Source organism: Lethenteron reissneri, chromosome 42 (genome assembly GCF_015708825.2).
Source record: "Lethenteron reissneri isolate LAM-NWPU_2019-01 chromosome 42, ASM1570882v1, whole genome shotgun sequence".
NCBI classification, from domain to species: Eukaryota; Metazoa; Chordata; class Hyperoartia; order Petromyzontiformes; family Petromyzontidae; genus Lethenteron; species Lethenteron reissneri.
This window is the reverse complement of record NC_083820.1, coordinates 2209504-2232742: the sequence shown is the minus strand read 5'-3', so window position 1 is coordinate 2232742 and position 23239 is coordinate 2209504. Positions and strand designations below refer to the sequence as shown.

At 50.8% G+C, this 23239-nt stretch overlaps 2 non-coding genes and 1 pseudogene across 2 annotated transcripts; all 3 read right to left on the bottom strand.

Annotated features, from left to right (window-relative positions):
* Positions 1-503: 503 nt before the first annotated feature.
* Positions 504-9657, bottom strand: LOC133352971 (collectin-11-like; annotated as a pseudogene).
* Positions 9658-16333: 6676 nt separating this feature from the next.
* On the bottom strand, positions 16334-16416 carry TRNAL-UAA (transfer RNA leucine (anticodon UAA)). The gene has a single exon. It is a non-coding gene; the product is annotated as a tRNA-Leu (tRNA).
* Positions 16417-17942: 1526 nt separating this feature from the next.
* On the bottom strand, positions 17943-18025 carry TRNAL-UAA (transfer RNA leucine (anticodon UAA)). The gene has a single exon. It is a non-coding gene; the product is annotated as a tRNA-Leu (tRNA).
* Between the last annotated feature and the right edge of the window lie 5214 nt (positions 18026-23239).

Below are 23239 nucleotides of genomic sequence, written 5' to 3'. Positions count from 1 at the left end.
ATTCGCAGCGCTGTGATGGCACCAACTGGTCATGTCGCAGCAACAATATTCCACGTTGACACCACAATTTAAAAGTTTCATTGCGCGTGATGTTTACATTCAAACTTCAAAGTATACCTGAAATTATATTACAAATTTAACACGGTTTACAAACTGTGTGCAAGACCGTTATTGAACGTGCTGAGATCAAATCACAGTTTGTTTATTTTATCTCATCTTCAAATTGGCTTAAAGTAAAGTGGCATCACGCGATCGCAGTCACAGCTCCAAGCCTTAGGTCGGCCCTGTCACTCTGTGCGTCCGCGTACGTACGTACGTTGAACCTCTTGCGCACCGTATGTAGCCAACCGTGCTAAGCGGAGGCGCGGGGGAAGGACGATGACCGCGAGGGTTGGGACGCAGGCCGCTGGGGCGCGTCCCCTCCGTGCCACGGACACCCGCCGAGCCCCTGGCACAGCCCGGCGCACCGGGACCCCCCCCCCCCCACCGCACCCCCCCCCCAACCGCACTTGGCGACCCCGCGGCTACTCGGCGGCGGCGCGCTCGAACTCGCACACGAAGTACGCCGGCGCCTCGCAGTCCACGTCGTTCCACTCGCCCGCGGCGGCGGTCAGCTCCACGCAGCCCTCCGCGCCGCCCGAGTCGTTGGGCTCGCCCGTGCCCCAGCGCGCCAGCCCGCCCACCAGCGCGCCGCCGTCCACGTACGCGAAGCGCCGCGCCGCCGCCGGCCCCTCGCCCGCGTCCGCCGCGTCCCGCCGGTCGCGCACGCCGATGTACGCCGCGCCGACGCCGCGGTGGGAGAGGAAGGAGGCGAGCATGTCGTTGGTGGCCTTGTCCTTGGGCATGGCCAGCGTGCCGCCACGGTGCTGGCAGTCGCTCGCCGCCTCCGCGTGGCTCTTGCCCTCCTTGACGACGAATGTAACTCTTCTGGCCCAGCTCGGAGACGCCCACCACTGCGTGCAACGCGGTTTTTTGTTGTTGTTAAATTACGTTCACGGGCGTGCGTGCGTTATCCGTGCGTACGTACCGCACGTTGAACTTATTTTCGCACCGTACATACGTAGCCGGCCACGCTAATCAGAGGTGGCAGGGGAAGGACAACAAGCTAAGCACAAAAGCAATTCTAGAGAAATTAGTTTTCAATCTCGTTTTAAAAGTGCATAGCTCTAGTTGCTTCCGAATATCAGAAGAGCATTCCAGACGGCCGCAAAAACGCGTCTGGAAGCGCGCGATGCGGCGGCCGTCTTTTTTCGATGGCTAGCCAAAAGCCGCTGAGAGGTTATCACAAATGATAGCTCAACGAAGCCTGAAGCTGCCAGAGAAATGCTTGCCAGCGAATTATGAAAGTGAGCAGTGGTTGTTCTGGACCATGGCCTCTGCACTCCTGCTGTAAAAACGCAAAGGTGAAGAGGTTCCCGTGTAGCCTCCACAGGCTGGTGGGGCGAGCGCGGTTAGCGGGTACCTGTGAAGGTGGGCACGGCGCGTGAGCATGCGGGTGACGTGGGTAACACCATGGCCAGTTACACACCGCGCCAGCAACTCACTTAAGGCTGGGCAGGACCAGCAGCAGTGCAGATATAAATTGTCATCTGATGTTACCCGTGGCCAGAAATCTAACTCGTGTAGCCAGGTGTGCAGTGCAGTGCCCTAACCACTGTGCCACCTCCCTCCAACTGGCACTGCTCTCCACACACAAGCTCAAATATCACGTCACTTGCAAAACATTCAACAGTGCAAGTAATTTAAAAAAAGTTGCGAGTGCTGTCGAGTTGATCTCCACTGAATACCCAGAGCCAGCCTCGGTGATTTTGAAAAAACTAATAACATTTTACTCCATAGCAGCTACTCGTTCACTGCCCAACCAGTGGGGAAATGATTTTGCTCGGAGTACACATTATTGCAGACTCCCATGGCAAAATAAACAATGCTTAAAAAATTATGAACATTTTTCTCTTCCACCCGACTGATTTCACCGTACGCTGGCACAGCGATTATTGCGCTGCGAGTTGAACCCGCTGAACCGAGTGCAATTCCTATCGTGGTGAGTCATATCCTAAACCGGTCCTCACCACCCCCTTTGGCAATCCGTGCTCGCTGCCGCGGTGAGTCATGGTGAATGAACCCCCAACAAACCCCACGTGCACCGTGGGCAGGCTGTCATCCGGCGGTGGATTGAGAAAACGGCTGCACGTGTGCAAGGAGTGTTGGCAGATTTGGAGACGTGGGCACTCTCCACCCTCATGGGGAAGGTGAGGATGCGCATCACGCACACCCAGCCCCCGGGGTTGGAGGACCACGGGGAAACTGTGGGTTCCCTGCAAGAAGCCGAACTATAAACTAAAACTGAACTATAAACTAAAACTCAACTTGTTATTTTTTCGCTGGCTTGTTATTTTTCCAGATAAGGCCCACTGAACTTGTTATTTTTTCGCTGGCTTGTTATTTTTCCAGATAAGGCCCACTGAACTACATAGATCTTTTTCAGAAGCGACCCATACACAAATGATAGCTCAACAAAAGCGGCTTATCGTGTGAAAGTTTATAGCAGCCAAATACTCTCAAATCATATTTCTAAATGTGGAGGGGAAAAAAGGACCCTGAGAAAAATCCACGCGGCCACGGGGAGAACATACAAACTCCAAATATACAGGCGTCGGGGTCAGGATCGGGATCGAACCCACGACCTCCTGGATACCAGGAGAGGTGGTTACCAACTTGTCATCGTGGCGAGATGTTAACTAGAGGGGGCCCAGGACAAGTTCAGATATCTGTCACCGATATGTTGGCTGTGAGCGGGAGTCAATCTTGGGTGGCTGGGCTTGTAGCGCAGCGCGCTCACCGCTACACCACCGCTCCTCACCCACGAGACACACGCTCGTAGCACGGACACCCACGTGTAATAGAACACGGACCGCGCGGTGTGCCACCTCACCATTCTTCATCAGCTGAACCTCGTTTTTTCAGCTGTGAGATGACGATGTCCAGCTCTCCCACAGTCCTACGCAGGTGGCCACATTCGCAGTGGGAGCCTGCAACGACAAATGCATTCACCTCATTCATTGAGTAACCTTGGGCAGAGAGCACATTACTCTGACCATTACAGTGGTGCAATAGGCTTAGTGCTGCTTTAATAACTGGTTACACAAACCAGTGTGGAACACTGGTGCAGTGGCTGGTGCACTGCACGCACTATGAACAACGGCCACCTGGGTTTGATTCCCGGCCGCAGCTCACATCAGTTGCGAGTGCTCGCCTTCTGTTTACACCACCGAGTCAGCGGTTAGAATTCCACATTCTCATGGCAGGAGCCTCTCTTTCGGGAAAACCACTCTCGTGACTTTTCCTCAAACTGGTTCTCATATTATTGACACCACAGGGATCAGAACTTGAATATTTATTTATACTGGAGCAAACACATTCCTGCGGAGGGAGCTGGTAGGAACGTTGGGTTGCTCGGTCAATGGCCAGGATCAATGGCGGCGTGGTGTATTCCGCAAATATGCCCGACTGTGAGGGCGGGCACAAGCCGGCGTGAGTAGGTTAAGCGTTGAGTTTTATAAGGGAACCACGGGGTGACCAGCCCCTCCTCACCCAGCCCCACCCCTCCCACCCCCCAGCCAGCCCCTCCCCACCCTCCCCACCCTCCCCACCCAGCCCCCACCCTCCCCACACTACCCCTCCCCACCCTCGCCTCCCCACCCAGCCCCTCCCTCCCCACCCAGCCCCTCCCTGCACGACGGACGGACACAATAATCCCCTGTGGGCTGGTGTAACCAGGAGGTTCCTACCAGTATCATATGAGCTATAAAGCTCTTGTTCAGAGATGGCCAGTAGTCAGGGGTCAGCAAGCAAAAATAACAAGAAGAGCCTTTTTTTATTGAATTCGGTATATAAAAAAACTCAATATTTCCAAGAGCCGCCAATGCTTGTGGTGAATACAAGACGGTGGGCCCTGAGTAAATGACGTCACGAAGCCGTTCCTTAAAGAGCCACACGTGTCTCCAGCGCCGCAAGCTTCCTGAGCCCTGGGCTGAGTCAACCCCCTCACAATGGGGATGTGACAGTTTTGCGAGCTGCTGTGTGGCGGCGCACGACGCTTGGTGTCAGAGTGTGCTTCTATCTCACCTGGGTCGCCGACTGGCCCGATTGGTCCCTCGCCACCCAGCTCTCCTTTGACGCCTGACAAAGACAAAGTTCCACAGTGTAGCCTTAACAGACTGTCGGGGCAAGTGCTGTCAGCGAGTAGCACCTATGAAGGTCGGCACGGCACACGAGGAGGTCGGTGGCCATCAGCACCATGCCCTGTCGCCTTCGTCTCCCTCGTGGCGACGTTTACACACCGCACCGGGTACTCATTTGAGGCTGAGTCGACCTCGGGAAAGTCCAGGACCAGTTCAGGGCCAGTGAGCGGAAATCGAACTCGGGTGGCCGGGTTCCTAGTGCATAGCGCTGACCACTACACTATTGGACTCCCCACAGTGCTCGCCGGGCTGAATCGACTTCCGGTTGCTGAAATAATACATTATAATAATGTCGCACTCACGACACACAAGGCGCTTGCCACAAATCAACCACAATACCTCGCTGATCTCGTCAAGGAGCATAAACCATCACGCGAACTCCGGTCATCCTCGCCGCAGCAACGCCTTTCGGCTGGCCATCGAACAATGACGGTCACCGCATCGCGCGCTTTCAGATGCGCTTCTGCGGCCGTCTGGAGCGCTCTTCCGATATTAGAAACCCACTGGGAGCTATCCACTTTTAAAGCACCGACATTGACAAACTCATTTGAACAGAACTGCTTCTTGCGTTCCGTTTGTTCTCCTTCTCCCGCACCTCCGATTAACGTATGGTGCGAAAGAAGTCCAACACATGCAGACATTGCAAACTGCGTGTTGGCTGGGAGACGCTTTGACCTCTGCGTGACCTCTCCTCGTCCTCGTCTGCCGCCTGTGGGTGCGCACAGCGGCCCCAGCCTTGTGGCGCCACCTCGTGGCAGGCAGGGCCACGGAGCTGACGGGGCTCTTCATCTCCAATCAACGCTGTGCATTTAGCGACAGGGGGCTCGTCAAACCAAAATAACAAGAAGAGACATTTAAAAAAAAAATCTAATTCAGTAAAAAAATAAACCTCAATATTTCGAGAGCCGCAATGCGCGTGAATAATGTCACGGGGAAGCAGTCCACAGGGATCTCAGTGGTGCACCGGAGCAGCAGGTTGCCGACAACTGCCCATGGTGAACTGGACTCCCACGGTAAACTGAACTCCAATGAACTGGACTCCCATGGTGAACTGAACTCCCATGGTAAACTGGACTCCCATGGTAAACTGGACTCCCATGGTAAACTGGACTCCCATGGTGAACTGGACTCCCATGGTAAACTGGACTCCCATGGTAAACTGGAATCCCACGGTAAACTGGACTCCCATGGTAAACTGGACTCCCATGGTGGACTGGACTCCCATAGTAAACTGGAATCCCATGGAAAAAACTGGACTCCCATGGTGGACTGGACTCCCATGGTAAACTGGAATCCCATGGTGGACTGGACTCCCATGGTAAACTGGAATCCCACGGTAAACTGGACTCCCATGGTAAACTGGACTCCCATGGTAAACTGGACTCCCATAGTAAACTGGACTCCCATGGTAAACTGGAATCCCATGGTGGACTGGACTCCCATGCTAAATTGGACTCCCATGGTCAGGGGTCGGCAACCAAAATAACAAGAGGAGATTTTTTTGTTTTTTATTTCACGAGGCCACCACTGCAGCCCTTCAAGAGCCACCGCATGCAGCGGCTCCAGAACCACAGGTTTACCAACCCTGCTTCAGCTAAAAACTGAATCTGCCTGTGCATTGGTGCATTTCATTTTGAAACTGTTGTTCCTTTGTATACTGTATAAGGGAGTCTTCGGTGAATCGAGATCGTGTGTTCAGGACGTACCGATACAACACACCTATGTAACACATACAACACGTGTTACATAGAGGGTTGCCACCTGTCCCAGGATGTGACCTGGACAATCCGGACATTGTTATCTCTATTCGGGAGTCCGGAATTGATTTATTCCGACATGTGCCACCGGGATTGTGTTGAACTATATGACAGTCGATTGCACAGCTTATTATTTTATTTTTATTATTTTTTCTATCGACGTGACTTTACCGATGGTGATAATTAATTCCAACTTGATGGAGATCATTAATTACAACTTGATGGAGATAATTATTCATACAACTTAATGGAGATAATTCACGTGGTGGGGAAAACCTCCGATAGAGGAGTTTCACCTTTTTCTCCGACTGCGCCGATTTTGCCGTACGGTCCCATGATTCCTTTGGAGCCCTTTTCACCTGCAAAACCTGCAAACGCGTTATCACAATTATTTTCAGAACTCAAGGCGTGTTTCTTTTTTCTGCCCACGGTGATCTTTGATCGGCGTTCAACACTTCGCGATTATAAAATACAACTATAAATAAACATGCTAGAGATGCAAAGATTAACGCATTCGCATAACTCCATTTAATATGATTCAAGGTTTGTTAGATAAAAAAAAAATGTACTCCCCCCCGCCATCCCCCAATTTTATCCTGCTTTGGCGAGGGGCATCTTGTCATGAGACAAATACATAATCCGTTCAGATCTCTCACAGAGCAACACATCCCACCGTTAGAGAATTAGAGAATGGTCCAAGGAAGCGGACGTCACAGAGCTACCCCTGAGAGCCCTCACAGCAGACAGAAGCCATTGTCCACCTGCTCTGCATATGAGAGCTGTAGTTGCCACATGGCAGTCACGTGGTGCGGCATATAATTTAACCAAATGAAGTTGAGCCAAAATTAAGCGGACAATCAAACTTATTGCCCGGTCAGTTTAACACGTAGTAGGCTTTTGCGACCAATATCATCCATGATGCAGGTTTTTGGGGTTAGATCGCGTAAATAAAAAATGTGTCGTTAAACCTGCCACGACCCGACAGCCAATAAGTCAGGTTTGTCACGTATTACATAAACAGAACGTGGCCAATTCGTTACTAGTACAGCACACCGGTGTGTTGGAGAGCCAAGCCACAACAAAACTAAAATTTCGATCTAGTACAAATATTAACGATTGACCGATAGACGCACGTGCTCATTGATGACACTTTCCTGCTTCCGCGCAGAAGACTGCCCACTAAGTGGACAGCAGCAGAGCCACGCAAATTTACATCAATAAAAATACATCCACTGTTGCAACTACTGTAGTGTAGAGGCGATCACGTGGATTTCGGATTCACTGGAGCACATATTTGTTCGGTTTAAGCACGTGACTTGTATTACATATTTCCAGACATAACAATGTTGTATAACTGTTGTCAGATTATTGATTTGTGCTTAGGGGGAAATCCACGAGATGTTAATTTTCATTAAAATCGCAGGTGCGCGGTTAATCCGCAAATCGGATAAACCGCACGCGTATAATCGAGAGCCGACTGCACATTCATGCAACTGGATTCTAACCCGGCATCTCGTCAGTGCCAGCTCAGCGCTGTGACCTCTGAGCCACGGAGCCGCCACCGTTGCTCAGGGTTTTTAGTTTGGGGCCCTCTGTTACCTCTCTCTCCCACAGCTCCATGCTCCCCATCCAGGCCCTGCTCTCCCTTATCTCCTTTTCCCCCTTGGTCTCCTGCAAACAAAACACAGACAACAGTCGCCAGTCACACGGTGATCACTGCCGGGGGGGGGGGACTTCACGTGAACACTGTATAACGTGCCATGCAAAATCATGTTTCGTTTATCAAAAATCGCTCCCCCCTCCCCTATAACCTGAACAGACTGTTGGGGTAAGTGCTGTTAGCGAGTAGCACCTATGAAGGCCGGCACGGAGCACAAGAGGATGGGTGGCCGGCACCACGCCCGGCCGCCTTTGTCTCCCCAGTGGTGATGTTTACACACCGCACCGGGTACTCATTTGAGGCCGAGTCGTCCTAGGGGAGGCCCAAGAGCGGTTCAGATTGTCGCCACCGTCGTTCGCAGCGAGCGGGAATCGAACTCGGGTCGCCGGGGTGTTCGCGAGCGCTCCCCACGCACTCCACAGCGTGCTCAGCGCCTCCCACGGGATTCAGAGTCACCGTAAGATGGGCGAATCCCACAAGTGTTAAGGGACACGGAGCGGGTCTTGATGGGACCTACCGAACCCGCTCGCCGCACAGCGCGGGTCTCGCCGTTGCGTTGTGAGCGGCTTAGCCGTTCCAGGGGTTGGGGAGTGGCGGGGTGGGGTCGGTTGGCTCAGGCGCTCCTCCTGAAGGAGGTGGGTGGGGGTGGAGCGTGGGGGGCACCGACCGAATGGGGGGGGGGTGGATCTCAATTTTTGGTGAGGCACGCGGTGGGGAGGTGGATGGGGAGGGCAGTGGGTGTGAGGATGTCGTCGTAAAGAATTCGGTCTAAGTGAGCGACTCATTTGAAAGTCTTAGAGTTGACAAAAACTAATTTCCGCAGAGAGACTGCGACAACAGAAAAACACCACAAAGACGGTCGCCGACTCAGTAAGCGCTCGACCGATGAGACAGAAAGAACCGTGGTCCCAAAACCCGAAGCCTTTCGCGTCGCTTTCAAACTTTGGGGCGGTGGGGGCGGGAGGGACACGGGGAGTCCTTTAAGTTGCCATCGACCCAGCCGTAGGCGTCGCAGAGTGAGCTCGCCGTGGTCCTGGGTGGCGGTGGCGGTTACCGTTGGGTCCGGGCAGCATGAAGGTGCTCAGGCAGGCGGAGGATGAGCGGCTGGGTGGGTCCGTGGAACAAAGGCCCAGAGGAAGGAGCAGCAGCAGCCAGCCAGACTCCATGCCTTGCGTAACCGACGCGAAGGAAAAAAAAACTCGCTGGCAGCATCGAGACGCACGAGCCAGAGTAAACACAGAGGCCTGGTGTCTGTGTGTGTCGCGTCCCTTATTGTTTTATCCTTCAAGTCGCAAGCGTCACAGCGACTTTGCATTGTCATCTTTACCATTCACACAGTGAGCGAGTGCCAAAATGTTGTGAATTCGAGTTAAATAATAGTAGTGTGCTCCTTTGGAAGGGGTGGGGGTGTTAGAAATATCGTAAACAACAACTGTCGTGCATGAACCCTGCAGACAAAAGAATAACCGAGGGAACACGACGGAGCCGTTTTCTCTCTCTCACAAAGACACAGATCCCCCGTGTAGCCTTAACAGACTGTTGGGGCAAGTGCTGTTAGCGAGCACCTATTGAAGGCCGGAAAGCGGCACACGAGGCAGTGGGTGGCCAACACCACGCCCGACCGCCTTTGTCTCCCCAGTGACGATGTTTACATCACCGCACCAGGTACTCATTTGAGGCTGAGTCGACCCTAGCAGAGGAGACCCATGACCAGTTCGGATAATCGACACTGGTGTTGGTCAGTGATCGGGAATTGAACTCGGCTCGCCGGGTTCGTAGCGGTCAGCATATAGCGCTAACCGCTGCACCACCGCTCCCCGTTTCTCTCTCTCACGCACGCACTCACACGCACACACTCGCTCGCTCACACACAGACGCGCACCTCCTCCTCTTCACGACGACCACATCAACCGTGACGAGGGCAACGAGACACACAAAGGCGAGACACCGAACGAGACGTTCACGCCGAAGGGGTTGTCCGCGGATCGTGCGCCGGGAATTGGACGTACCGTCACAGGCGGGGAGGAATCTCGGCTCGCAGCGGAGCCCGCGACCGCTCGAACTGCCATGCGCTCCGTGTCACGCGATGTTTATAAGAGCCCCTTGACAGCTGCTTGCGTTCAGCGGCAACAGCAGAGGCGGGCGACACGACGAACCGAGCGAACTGTTTTCCAACTTTTGCCCATCTGCGTGTTGGACCGCCACACCACCACCACACCACCATCCCTACTGATACGACTCACTGCTGCTGATGGTCACTTGTAGGGCGAAGCGAAATCGTCTGCCCCGTTACAGTCAGCGGCACGAGCGCCTCCTGCCCTGTGGACTCTGTCTGTCTCTAAAGGGTCCGTCGCAACAACGGAGAGGGGTGGGGGAGGATTGATGCCAACACCGCAAGAGTCGTTCGTTCGATCGCCCGGAGCGGCAGTTTAAACGATGGGGGGGGGGGGGTAGGGTGGGGGCTGAGTAAGTGTCTTAACTCGAGAGGCTGCCGTGAATTCACACTAGAGGGGGGGGGGGCACGCGGATGGCGAGAGGGGGGCGAGCAAAAGGGGTGACCACGCTCCCTGTGAGAGGCACAAAGACAAAGATCCCCCGTGTAGCCTTCAACATACTTAGGGCAAGTATTGTTAGTGAAAGACAAAGATCTCCCGTATAGCCTTACAAAGACTTAGGGCAAAGTGCTTTTCGCGAGACAAATACAAAGATCCCCCGAATAGCCTTCAACAGACTTAGGGCAAGTGCTATTAGCGAGACAAAGACAGAGATCCCCCGTGTCTCCTTACACAGACTGTAGGGGCAAGTGCCGTTAGCGAGCACCTATAAAGGCCGGCAACGGTGGGTGACCAGCACCACGCACAGGCCGCCTTTGTATCTCCGCAGTGGCGATTGTTTACGAAGCGAGTCTACCTAGGGGAGGCCCAGGAACCGGTTCAGATATAATCGTCGGGAATCGAACTCGGGTGGCCGGGTTCGCAGCGCAGCGCTGCCACCCCCACTCGCCGCCTTGCGCTCAGACCCGCAGGGTCTCCTCCCCACGTGTCGCTGCTGCTGCTTGCTGCTCATGGGCAGTGTGAAGCAGAGCTGTGGGTGGGTGAGTTGGGGGAGTTCCGTCACAATTACAGCAGCATGCAATTATGCTTAGCCTGACAGTCCGATCGCAATTTTCTTTTTTGCGTTGTCATTGGAATCCGTGACAAATTACACGGGCGGACCCGGCGGCGTGGCTGCTGAGGGGGGTAAGTGAACCACCTGTTGCACCTTCAACAGATTTAGAATCATATTCTTTGGGTCTTTCGGTAAAGCCACGTAGATAGAAAAATTATAAAAATATCACGACGTTTCGATCGCAACACAAGCATCTGATGACTATTGCTTGTGTTGCAATCGAAACGTCGTGATGTTTTTATTATTTTTTCTATCTACGTGACTTTACCGAAAGACCCAAAGAATATGAATTCCTGCAGTCACGAAAGCTTCAAGTCAAGATTTAGAATCAACATCGCGCATTTCGAGTTATTTGGCTGCTTAAAATTTCCCCCAAAACAAGGTCCATCCTCATCATCATCATTAACCATGACCAATCCACTCGTGGATGAAGGCCTACCCAAGCCATTTCCACGCCTGTGTATTTGGAGTTTTCAGGTCATTCTCTCTCCCCGTGGTCACGCGGATGTTCCTCCGGGTTCCGCGTGTTTTCCCTCCACATTTAGAATCAACATCACGCGTTTTGAGTTATTTCTGATAGCCAGGTCGCTTCTGAAAAAAAGAGCTACATAGCTCAAATGGACCTGACCTAGTAAAATAAAATATAGTTTAGTTTAACGGTACTGCCGGACAATTGATGCCAAATCTGCCAGCCGCCGGAAAAGCATCTTCATCTTCTGCAGCTAGGAGGCTGCGACACGCAGCTCTGGGTGGATTGGCCCTGGGGTAACGGTACAGAGGGCACCACGTGACGAAGGATGGAAACCCCCGGGTTACGGAAGCAGCAATTGCTTACTCACTCGAAGGGGCTCCACAGAGCCTCCTTTTTCTAGAAGGTATTTAACCGACTCCTTCATGCGGGCCAGACGTCTTGGAAGAGGTGCGATATACCCACGCTTTACCCCACGATCGACTATGATGTATCCATAGACAGGTATACCTCCAATAGTGCTCAGAATGCCGTTATTGGTAAAACAGAGCGCTATACGAAACAGCGCTATAGGAGGTAATTATCACGTGATTCTAATGGAGATGCGTTCCCGACTTGTTTTTTTTTTAACCAATGAGCGATATCTGAGGGCTTCATTGGGATATCGGTTAATAATCTGAATAATTATACTGTACACATGATATTTCTGTAAAAGCATCTTGTGATTTTTGTTATGATGACATGAAAAAATACAATAAGTTATTTCCTCACCAGTGCATTCGGTCAGAGCTTGCGTAGGATTAACCGCCGTCTGCCGTAAACACACGATCCGCAAGAAGCTGTACAGGACTAAACAATGGGATTACTCGATCAATGGATCGCCAATGAATCGATGCACTGATTAACCATTGATGAATCGATAATCTACGTGGCTGTCGGATTGACTGTGAGCAGACTTGACACAATAGACACCTCGACTCAAGTTCCACAAGACCACCTCCAATGAGCACGGTTGGCTACGTATGGTGCGAAAGAAGTTCAACTCACACACACGGTATATACAAACACACGACCCTACGGGCAACGCCACGCCGACTTTCTTCCAGGAATTTTCCTTCAGGACAAAGAGCGTTATAACGAAACAGCGCTATAAGAGGTGCGCCTGTATATTTCTGGGTGGACAGCAGTGAGGGGATGTTTAAGAAACTCGCACCATCGTTCCAACTCGCCACGCCGGGGAGATCGAACCCGGCGACTTGTGGATTTCTATCCGAGTGTGCGAACCACTGCCCCACAGCACGCTCCCTGTTCACCGCGTAGCGGACGCTGCACTGCGTTCATATTGCTCATAGCATTGTCGGCAATGTATAGAGTAGCAAAAGAAGGCACAAATGTATGAACATTGTATAATAATATAAATGTAATTTCTGTGTTACATTGAGCCGGTGATCCGTCCTCCACGGGGAAAGAACTTGGTGAATCGCGCACAGAACTCGTGACACGATCCCGAGCAGTGACCCAACCACTGCGCCACCGCTCCGCCCATCACCGAAATCGTTGTGCGTCGTAATCCCCAACAATTGTTCACGGTCACGACGGGTTGGAGAATATAATTCTACAGAAATGAAATCTGCCGCATACTTCCGCCCCTTGGGAAAGCCTGCAAATCCGCAGTGCTGGAACAGCAGCTGCTCCGGCCGCTACGCTTGGGATACTTTCCAGAAGGACAGACGGACCTTCCCGCCTGATGTAAGATAACTTTATGAAGGCTCTCGATTATCAGAGTGCACAGTATGTGACACTGGTGTATAACTTGGTTTGCTGTTGGTGTTGTACTGCATATGTGTTTATATTTTGCGTGTGTGTGTGTGTGTTATCGGCCATCCACAAGACAGAGACAGATCTAGAAACTCGTGATTTCAAGCTTTTGAAAACAGGGCCATACATAAATAAAGGATATCATGCGATGCATTGCCTCTGCTAAATATCAATAAAACAGAAATTATCAGGGTCTCTATGAAAGTCATTGCCCTCCCCTGCCCTCCCCCTCCCTGAACCCAACACTGGCACAAGGTATGCTATTATTAACGTAATCTCATGAAGAATGCATTGCACGTACAGGGCACGCGGCCACGTCATCCTCCCAAAAGAGACAATGAATCCCAGTGGACTTTTCAGAGGAGGCCCTCATTGGCCAGAGGGCAGCAGTCCACAGTCCAAATGCCGGGTGGGCCACTCGCTGGGCCGGTCTGTGCTGGGAAACGGCAAATGTGATCAGGGTAACATTTCTATAATAAAACAAATATATTAATATTTTATTACTTCTAATGTGTACGCTTCATTGCTCATTTACTTTCTCAGTTGGCGGAAGCCCCAAAGATTCTTCTTCATTTGATTTTTTTTGGACCAGCCACAAGGGGCCAATGAGTTCCAGTCCGTCACTACCTTTTCCACAGACCAAACCGGGACGTATCCCGGTCTGCCGAAGTCGAACAGAACTGGGCAGTCTATTAAAGTTCAGCACGACACTGGTACAAGGTTTCCATACAAAAGTACATTTTTGTCAGTTGCGTGACAATACACCACCAAAGACAATTCATTTACATGCAGTTCTTCTCTCTTCCGATATTGGGAGATATTCTTTTCCCCCATGATATGTCTCAGTTTTTACTTCTGAGGTGGCAACCCCAAAGATAAATATTCCCCATATAGCCTCAACAGACTGTTGAGGAAAGTGCTGTTGGCGAGCACCTATGAAGGCCGAAACGACACACGAGGCGGTGGGTGGGCAGCACTACCACCACGTCCGGCCGCCTTTGTCTCCCCAGTAGCGATGTATCCACACCGTACCAAGTACTCATTTGAGGCTGATTCGACCTAGGTGAGGCGCAGAACGGGTTCAGATATTCGTCACCTATGTTTGCCGTGAGCGGGAATCGAACTTGGGTTGCCGGGTTCGCAGCACAGCGCGCTAATCGCTACACGACATCTCCCCACTATTGTTCATTGTATGGCCAGCGCATGTGCAAGTCAACGGGTAATGTTATTTGGCGCTGCAGGAGACTCCGTGACCGGCCCTGCTGCTGCCTGGAGCCCGGTGGCCGGTCACGGCGAACCCTGCAAGCGGAGCACTTGCACACAGCGACACAGCCACCCTGTGGGCAAATGCATCGATGCTGCCAAATTGTCACATTCGACATGTTATATTTCATGCCAGAATCGTGTCGCTAAAGTAACAATTCAATGAGCTGCGCATTGCGTCGTCCAATGTCTCTCCATCTTCTCACTTCGTCTATGTGTCTCTGTTGCTCTCTGTCCCCTCTTCTGCCTCTCCCTCTGAATTTCTCTTCCTCCCTCCACTGCATCTCTCACCACTCCTCCCCCCTATTTCTCTCCGTGTGTGTGGTCTCTCTTTCTCTTACCTCCCTTCCTCCTTATTCCTACCTCTCCCATCTCAATCCCTCTTGCATCAATATCATCCACCCTCCCAACTGCTTTTGCTGCTTTCCTTCGCTCTCCTCTTTCCGTCCGACGCCCCTTTCATTTTCTCGTCGCTCCTCCCCTCTCCGTTGCTCTCCATCTCATAGGCGTCAACCCACGCGGTTTACCCCGTATTCTTGTGCAGGGAAATCGAGTTTTCACGGCGTTTTTTTTTGCCTACTCGTTTGTGTTTCTCCCTCGTGATGGCACTTTGTGGGATGAACGTTGAGATGTATAAGGGGCACGGGGTGACCAACAATGTCTGAATTGGTCTGGAACAAGGTGGGCACTGATAAGGGGTTGACAGGTCTGCCGTCTCTTCCTTCCTGCTGTATATCCCTCCCCCACCTCCCTCCTACATTCCCTCCGTCACATCTCCCGCTATGGGGCCATCCATTGAGTAGGTACGCAAAAATCTGTCAAAACTCGACCCCTCCCTTGACGCACGCGGACTTTTTACACCCCCCCCCCCACCTGCGTACGTACGCCTGACGCCCCCCCCCCAATCCTATAGAACGGCCGATATTTAATTCACGCAGAAACGATCAGGGATTACTAATATTAACGTATTTAAGTAAACAGACAGTCCACCGCCGGACTAACTCAATTGAATGTAAACAAATTATTATCGAGGCTTCACCCCCCCCCCCCCGTTTCCTATGCGCACATTGTCAGTAGGGACCCCATACACAAGCGTACGCATTTGGGTTACCCCCCTCCCCCCTCCATGCGTTCGTACTAAGTGGATGGCCCCTATCTCCGCAATATATCTGGCGTCTCTTGCGCCCATATTGTTTCCACTGTTTGTTTTCTTTAATTCGCGCCTACTTCGCTTATGACCGTTAAAACCCTCGTTTGTTGTTAAATATTCCTCAGAGGGCCCGTAACTCGTTCCCTGCAGTGCTGATGGTTTTTGTTGCTGCTGTTCTCACGCACGCTCCACGGATCTCCCGTGTGAAATAGCCGGGAGAGCGTCTCAACGGCACCGCCCGCGTCACACGACGAGGACGCATCGATGGGTCCTTTTTGCCGGTATCCATGCATGGAATGTGCCGTTCGCCTTTTGGCGTCCTCTGGCCTGACACTGGTGAGACGAGGCCACAGAGAAAGCTGTCTCTGGTAGAGGCCAAGCAGTTTCGAGGTCAATGCCACATATTCATTAGTTATCAGAGCATGGCTGTTTGCATGGTTTGCGACGAGTATTTGTGGTTAATGCAGACCAATAATGCCTTGCAAAAGGGTATCTCTTTGGCGTTTGAACATCTGAACACAATTCCTGTTTAATTGCCAGAAAGAGTAAAAACCGATTCATTATTTTAAAAAACGAATGAACCTAAACTTACTTATAGTCGTAAACTCATCCCTCTCCCACGCGACCGGGTGGAGGGAGAGTGCGGGGAGGGGGGCTTTACGTTAGCACGCACCAACCCGGATGAACGCTCCAGGACACGGGTGACGTCATCACGCAAGCTGCGCTTGTGTTGATACCTGGGGTTTCTCCTGTGCTCGCCTCACGCGGTCATAGTGTTTATGAATAATAAAAGATTGACTTTTCAGCTACCAGGAGTGGGGTTCGAACCCACGAGGACATTCGTCCATTGGATCTTAAGTCCAACGCCTTAACCACTCGGCCATCCTGGTACACAGCAGCACAATGGGGAAATCATTATATAATGATGGGATCATAACGGATTCATAATGGATTGGTCGTGATTATTTGGCCAGGTAAGGCCCACTGAGCTATATGACTTTTTTTTATAAGCGACCTGACCATATATGATAGCTCCAAGGAGTGGCTTATCATGTGCAAATTTATAGGAGCAACATAACTCGAAACGCTTGGCGTTGATTCTAAAAGTGGAGGGAAAACCCGGAGGACCCAGAGAAAAATCGACGCGACCACGGGGAGAGAGACACACATGCAAACTCCAAATATACAGCAGGCGTCAGGATCGGGATCGATCTCCTGCATACCAGGCGAGGTAGTTAACATCTCGTCTCACGTTGCCCTACGAAGCAATACAGGGTGTTTCAAAATATGGACCCGATTTGAAATCGCTATATCTCTGCAACCACGAACCGTCCATGAATGAAACTCTTACCACTTGAAAGGGCAGGGCATAGAGAGGGCGGGGCATAGGGAGGGCGGGGCATAGAGTTTCAAATGTTTACGAGAGAGGCCTCTCCCAGCGCACAAACAGCCCCTAGCCTCAGTCATTTGCAAGACGCGCTGCCTCAACGTTGGATAGGTCGCACGGGACCCCAAGACTTGGTGCTACACTCTTGGCCCCCAAGATCCCCAGACATCGCACCCTGCGACTGTTTCTTGTGGGGATACGTCAAAGACCGTGTTTTTGTGCCACCATTAGCGACTAATCTGAATGACCTCAAAAACAGAATCACGGCAGCGGTGACTTCAGTGGAAGAAGACACTTTAAGAGGCGTTTGGGACGAATTCAACCATCGTCTCGATGTCCGTACAGCAGGTGGAGGGCACATAGAGCATTTATAAAATGGTTAGTAAAACGTTATAACTCATTAAACCGTTTGTAACTTTTTGTGTAATTGTAACATGTTGCCATCGTGAAATATACTGCTTTGAAATTGGGTCAATCTTTATGAAACACCCTGTACTTCGCGCGAGCTGTCGCCACTTCCACGTGGGCCTCTTGAAAATCAGAGGAGGCATTTACCGCGCGACTGCGTCACTCGTCTCAGCCACCATCGCAATAAAACTGCGGCGAGCTGGATCCTGCAGGAGTAAAACAGTAACCGCACCACACAGGACACAATCAACAGAACAGTACTGCATACGACAGGACAGGTTTTAAGGCACAGCAAGGACTTCAAAGTTAATGCTGATGGCTCTTCTACTCATGTTTTCTCGCCAAGCGGGACAGACATTAACCGCTTGGTTCATTGCGCTGCGCAAACCTTTGAGCCAGACATCGCCAATTTGTCTGCTTCACATAACGACACTTCATTTTAAATTTTGGTGGCAAAGCTCACTTCGTCAGGATCACTATGTGGGTAAATATGGTGCTTCGTTAGATAGTATTTGAAATCGTAATCATTCATCTGCACAGTCGAAGTTCGTGAATTTCATCTGACCTGTATTGATTCCTGTGGGTTTTCCCTTGCTCGCCTCTTGAATAAAAGTTAACAGCTACCAGGAGTGGGGTTCGAACCCACGAGGACATTCGTCCATTGGGTCTTAAGTCCAACGCCTTAACCACTCGGCCATCCTGGTTCTACATAACAGCAAGAGGGAGCTCATCATCATGGAATTATAATGGATGTATGATGGACGGATGATTGTTGTCATTTGTCCACGTTAATACTGGTAGGAACCAACTGGTTCTACCAGCCCACATGAGATTATTGTAATAATAATAATTACAATCAGCGAAACGTCGTACTCTAATTTCAAAATGCTGTTGATTCTCTATTCAGCACACCGGTGGGCTAAAGAAGTGAATTATTTTGTCCTTTGAAAAACGTGAGACATTTTTTACTGTTTGGCCGTGTCGGGTGGTGGAGGGTTACGACACATTTATAAATAACGCGATCTGACCCAAAAAAACTATATTATGAATAATATTGGTCGCGAAAGCCTACGTGTTAAAGTGTATAGTAGTCTTCTTGGTTCTTTCGGTAAAGTCACGTAGAAGGGAAGTAATAAAATAATAAAAATAAAACATAATAAAACAATTCTCACGACGTTTCGGCCACAACGCAAGCAGCCGTCCTCAGGCGAAGAATGAAGCACCACCAAGCTTGGAGCGTATATTTAAGCTAACCCAGCTAACCCAGCTTAAATATACGCTCCAAGCTTGGTGGTGCTTCATTCTTCGCCTGAGGACGGCTGCTTGCGTTGTGGCCGAAACGTCGTGAGAATTGTTTTATTATGTTTTATTTTTATTATTTTATTACTTCCCTTCTACGTGACTTTACCGAAAGAACCAAGAAGATGAATCCCTGCAGTCACGAAAGCTTTAAACCGTGTATCTATATATATAAAATCGTGAATGTCTGTCTGTCTGTGTGTGTGTGTGTGGATTTCGGACCATTCGCACTTTCATTGGACGGCGGTTGCCCCTGGCAACGGCTAGCGACGCCTTCGCCGCTTTCATTGGACCTGGCAACGGCTAGCGACGCCTTCGCCAAGGGCTGCAGTTTCATTGGACGGCGGTTGCCCCTGCTAACGGCTAGCCACGCCTTCGCCACTTTCATAGGCTCCGTAAATAATTAAATAATAGCCATTACTCAGTATTGTTCGAGCGCTAGGGGGGGGGGGGGGGGGGGGACCGGCACCCGTACCCAGCGTCAGCCGGGTGGGAAAATCAGGCGAGGCGGGAGGCTCTGCACGGTGCTAGGCCTCGACACCCACCACGCCACTCTGAGGTAAATTCATCAAAGTTTTTCCTACTCTTCACTCCACCCCCACCACAATGTGTGCAATTTATATTACTTTTAAACCCAACGCGCCAACAATCGATTACTTAAATGTTCACTGTACAAATAGTCATTAAGCTGGGTCAGCGTACTGCCAGTCTATCATGTAGACTGTAGCCTACTTATTAAACTCGGTGAGCGTACTGCCACTCTATCATGTACACTCTAGCCTGCTTATGAAGCTGAGTGCGTGTACTGCCAGTCTATAATGTGGACTGTAGCCTGGTTATTATAATCGATTCTTTATATGTTCTTTGTACAAATAGTCATTAAGCTGGTTGAGCGACCCCAGTTCCATTCCAACTCACGCCTACCACCGCTGACGATTATTTGAAACGGACCTGGGCCTCCCCTAGGTCGACTCAGCCTCAAACGCGTAACTGCTGTCGTGTGTGAACATCGTCACTGGGGAGACAATAGCGGCCGGCCATCGTGGATCCAAGTCCCGGGCGAAGCCGGGTCATGTGTATGTGTGTATGTGTTTATGTGTATGTCTGTGTGTCTCTATGTATGTGTGTGTATGTGTTTGTGTGTATGTGTGTGTGTATGTATGTCGGTTTTTTTGTATGTCTTTATGTGTATGTCTGCGTGTCTGTATGTATGTGTGTATGTACGTGTGTGCATGTGTTTGTGTGCATATATGTGTGTGTGTATGTATGTGTGTGTATGTGTTTCTGTGTATGTATGCGTGTGTATGTATGTGTGTTATGTGTGTGTCTGTGTGTCTGCATGTATGTGTGTGTGTATTGTGTATGTGTTTGTGTGTATGTATGTGTGTGTTTGTGTGTATGTGTTTGTTTCTGTGTATGTATGTGTGTATGTATGTGTGTGTATGTGTTTGTGTGTATGTCTGTGTGTGTATGTATGTGGGTTTTTTTGTATGTGTTTATGTCTATGTCTGTGTGTCTGTATGTATGTGTGTATGTACGTGTGTGTATGTGTTTGTGTGTATGTATGTGTGTGTATGTATGTGTGTGTATGTGTTTCTGTGTATGTATGTGTGTGTATGTATGTGTGTTATGTGTGTCTCTGTGTGTCTGCATGTATGTCTGTGTGTATTGTGTATGTGTTTGTGTGTATGTATGTGTGTGTTTGTGTGTGTGTATGTCTGTGTGTGTGTATGTGTGTGTATGTGTGTGTATGTGTTTGTGTGTATGTGTGTGTATGTATGTGTGTGTATGTGTTTGTGTGTTTACGCTCGCATTACACAAATGTGTTGCAGGTCTAAGGCGTTCCTCGCGCAGCATTGCCGCTTTATTATTTCAGTCGTTTACTGCCGTACGCACCCTGAAAGTCGTGTGCGTCTGCAGCAAGCGCGTGTATGTGTACCTATGGACGCGCGCGCGTGTGTTGTGTAGGGGGAACGGTAGTGTAGTGCTTAACGTGCTGTCTGTGTCTGTGTGTGTGTGTCTGTGTGTGTGTCTGTGTCTGTGTGTGGTGTGTGGGGAGCGGTAGTGTAGTGCTTAGCGTGCTGTCTGTGTGTCTGTGTGTGTGTGTCTGTCTGTGTCTGTCTGTGTGTGTCTGCGTGTGTCTGTGTGTGTGTCTGTGTGTGTGTCTGTGCGTGTGTGGTGTGTGAGGAGCGGTGGGTGTAGTGCTTAACGCTACGCTGCGCTACCAACCCGGCGAACCGAGTTCGATTCCCGCTCACGGCCACCACCGGTGACGATTATTTGAACCTCCCCTAGGTCGACTCAGCCTCAAACGAGTAACTCGTGTGGCGTATTAACATCGCCACTGGGGAGACAAAGGCGGCCGGGCGTGGTGGATCCAAGTCCCGGGCGAAGCCGGGTCATGTGTATGTGTGTATATGTTTGTGTATGTCTGTGTGTCTGTATGCATGTGTGTATGTATGTGTGTGTATGTGTTTGTGTGTATGTGTGTGTGTATGTATGTGGGTTTTTTTGTATGTGTTTATGTGTATGTCTGCGTATCTGTATGTATGTGTGTATGTACGTCTGTGGATGTGTTTGTGTGTATGTATGTGTGTGTCTATGTATTGTGTGTATGTGTTTCTGTGTATGTATCTGTGTGTATGTATGTGTGTTATGTGTCTGTCTGTGTATCTGCATGTATGTGTGTGTGTATTGTCTATGTTTTTGTGTGTATGTATGTGTGTGTTTGTGTGTATGTGTATGTCTGTGTGTATGTATGTGTGTGTATGTGTGTGTATGTGTGTGTATGTGTGTGTATGTATGTGTGTGTATGTGTTTGTATGTGTTTGTGTGTTTACGCTCGCATTACACAAATGTGTTGCAGGTCTAAGGCGTTCCTCGCGCAGCATTGCCGCTTTCTTTTTTCAGTCGTTTACTGCCGTACGCACCCTAAAAGTCGTGTGTGTCTGCAGCAAGCGCGTGTATGTGTACCTATGGACGCGCGCGCGTGTGTTGTGTAGGGGGAACGGTAGTGTAGTGCTTAGCGTGCTGTCTGTGTCTGTGTGTGTGTGTCTGTGTGTGTGTGTCTGTGTGTGTGCGTGTGTGTGTGCGTGTGTGGTGTGTGGGGAGCGGTAGTGTAGTGGTTAGCGTGCTGTCTGTGTGTCTGTGTGTGTGTCTGTCTGTGTGTGTCTGCGTGTGTCTGTGTGTGTGTCTGTGTGTGTGTCTGTGCGTGTGTGGTGTGTGAGGAGCGGTGGGTGTAGTGGTTAACGCTACGCTGCGCTACAAACCCGGTGAACCGAGTTCCATTCCCGCTCACGGCCACCACCGGTGACGATTATTTCAACCTCCCCTAGGTCGACTCAGCCTCAAACGAGTAACTGGTGTGGCGTATTAACATCGCCACTGGGGAGACAAAGGCGGCCGTGAGGGAGGGAGAGTGGTGAGGGAGGGATAGTGGTGAGGGAGGGAGAGTGGTGAGGGAGGGATAGTGGTGAGGGAGGGAGAGTGGTGAGGGAGGGAGAGTGGTGAGGGAGGGATAGTGGTGAGGGAGGGAGAGTGGTGAGGGAGGGAGAGTGGTGAGGGAGGGAGAGTGGTGAGGGAGGGAGAGTGGTGAGGGAGGGAGAGTGGTGAGGGAGGGAGAGTGGTGAGGGAGGGAGAGTGCTGAGGGAGGGAGAGTGCTGAGGGAGGGACAGTGGTGAGGGAGGGAGAGTGGTGAGGGAGGGACTCAGCCGCAAAACGAGTAACTGGTGTGGCGTATTAACATCGCCACTGGGGAGACAAAGGCGGCCGGCCGTCGTGGATACAAGTCCCGGGCGAAGCCGGGTAGTACAGCTAGTAGTAGTGTATAGTCGTGTAGTGTATAGTGTTGTGTATAGTAGTATAGGGTAGTGTATAGTGCAGTGTATAGTGTATAATGTATAGTAGTGTATAATGTATAGTAGTGTAGTGTATAGTCGTGTAGTGCTGGAGTCTGTCGCCAGGAAAGGGAGATCTCGACCGCCCTCCTCAACTCGCTGCCACCGCGACCCTCACCAGGACAAGCGGACTGAAAACAAGCGAACGAACGAACCGGTCAGTTAAATGATAAATGAATCCCTGTAAAGCCTCGACAGTCCCCGCCGTTCCCTGGAAGCTGTCCCCATCCCCACTGAGCCTACCACGAGTTGACAGCTCGTCACAGCGGCTCCCCTACAGCCCCTGTGGTCGAGTTCGAGAGCGTTCCTCTCACTAGCGCAGCGGTCGTTTTGTTTTCTCTCTCTCTCTGAGTGTTCGTGGTCATTGTGTTCTTGAAGACACCGTGCGATTTACGACTTGCGAGTTCCGTGAATAACCACACCACGCAGGACACGAGCAACAGAACGGCACCGCACACCACAGGACAGGCGATATAAGACACAATCAGAAGTTCAAAGTCAATGCTGAAGGCTCTTCACATTTCCTGTTGCCCACTGGGAGATACATTCACCAATTGGTTCATTGTCCTGCACAACGTTGAGCCAAACATTGCATTTCCCATTTGTTGCAAAGGCGTTACCGAGTCACGACCCCTGTGTCGGTGACTATCATGACGCACAGTTTCATTGGCTCCTGATGGTGGCAACGATCTGCACATACGATTAGTACGATTGGCTACGTGT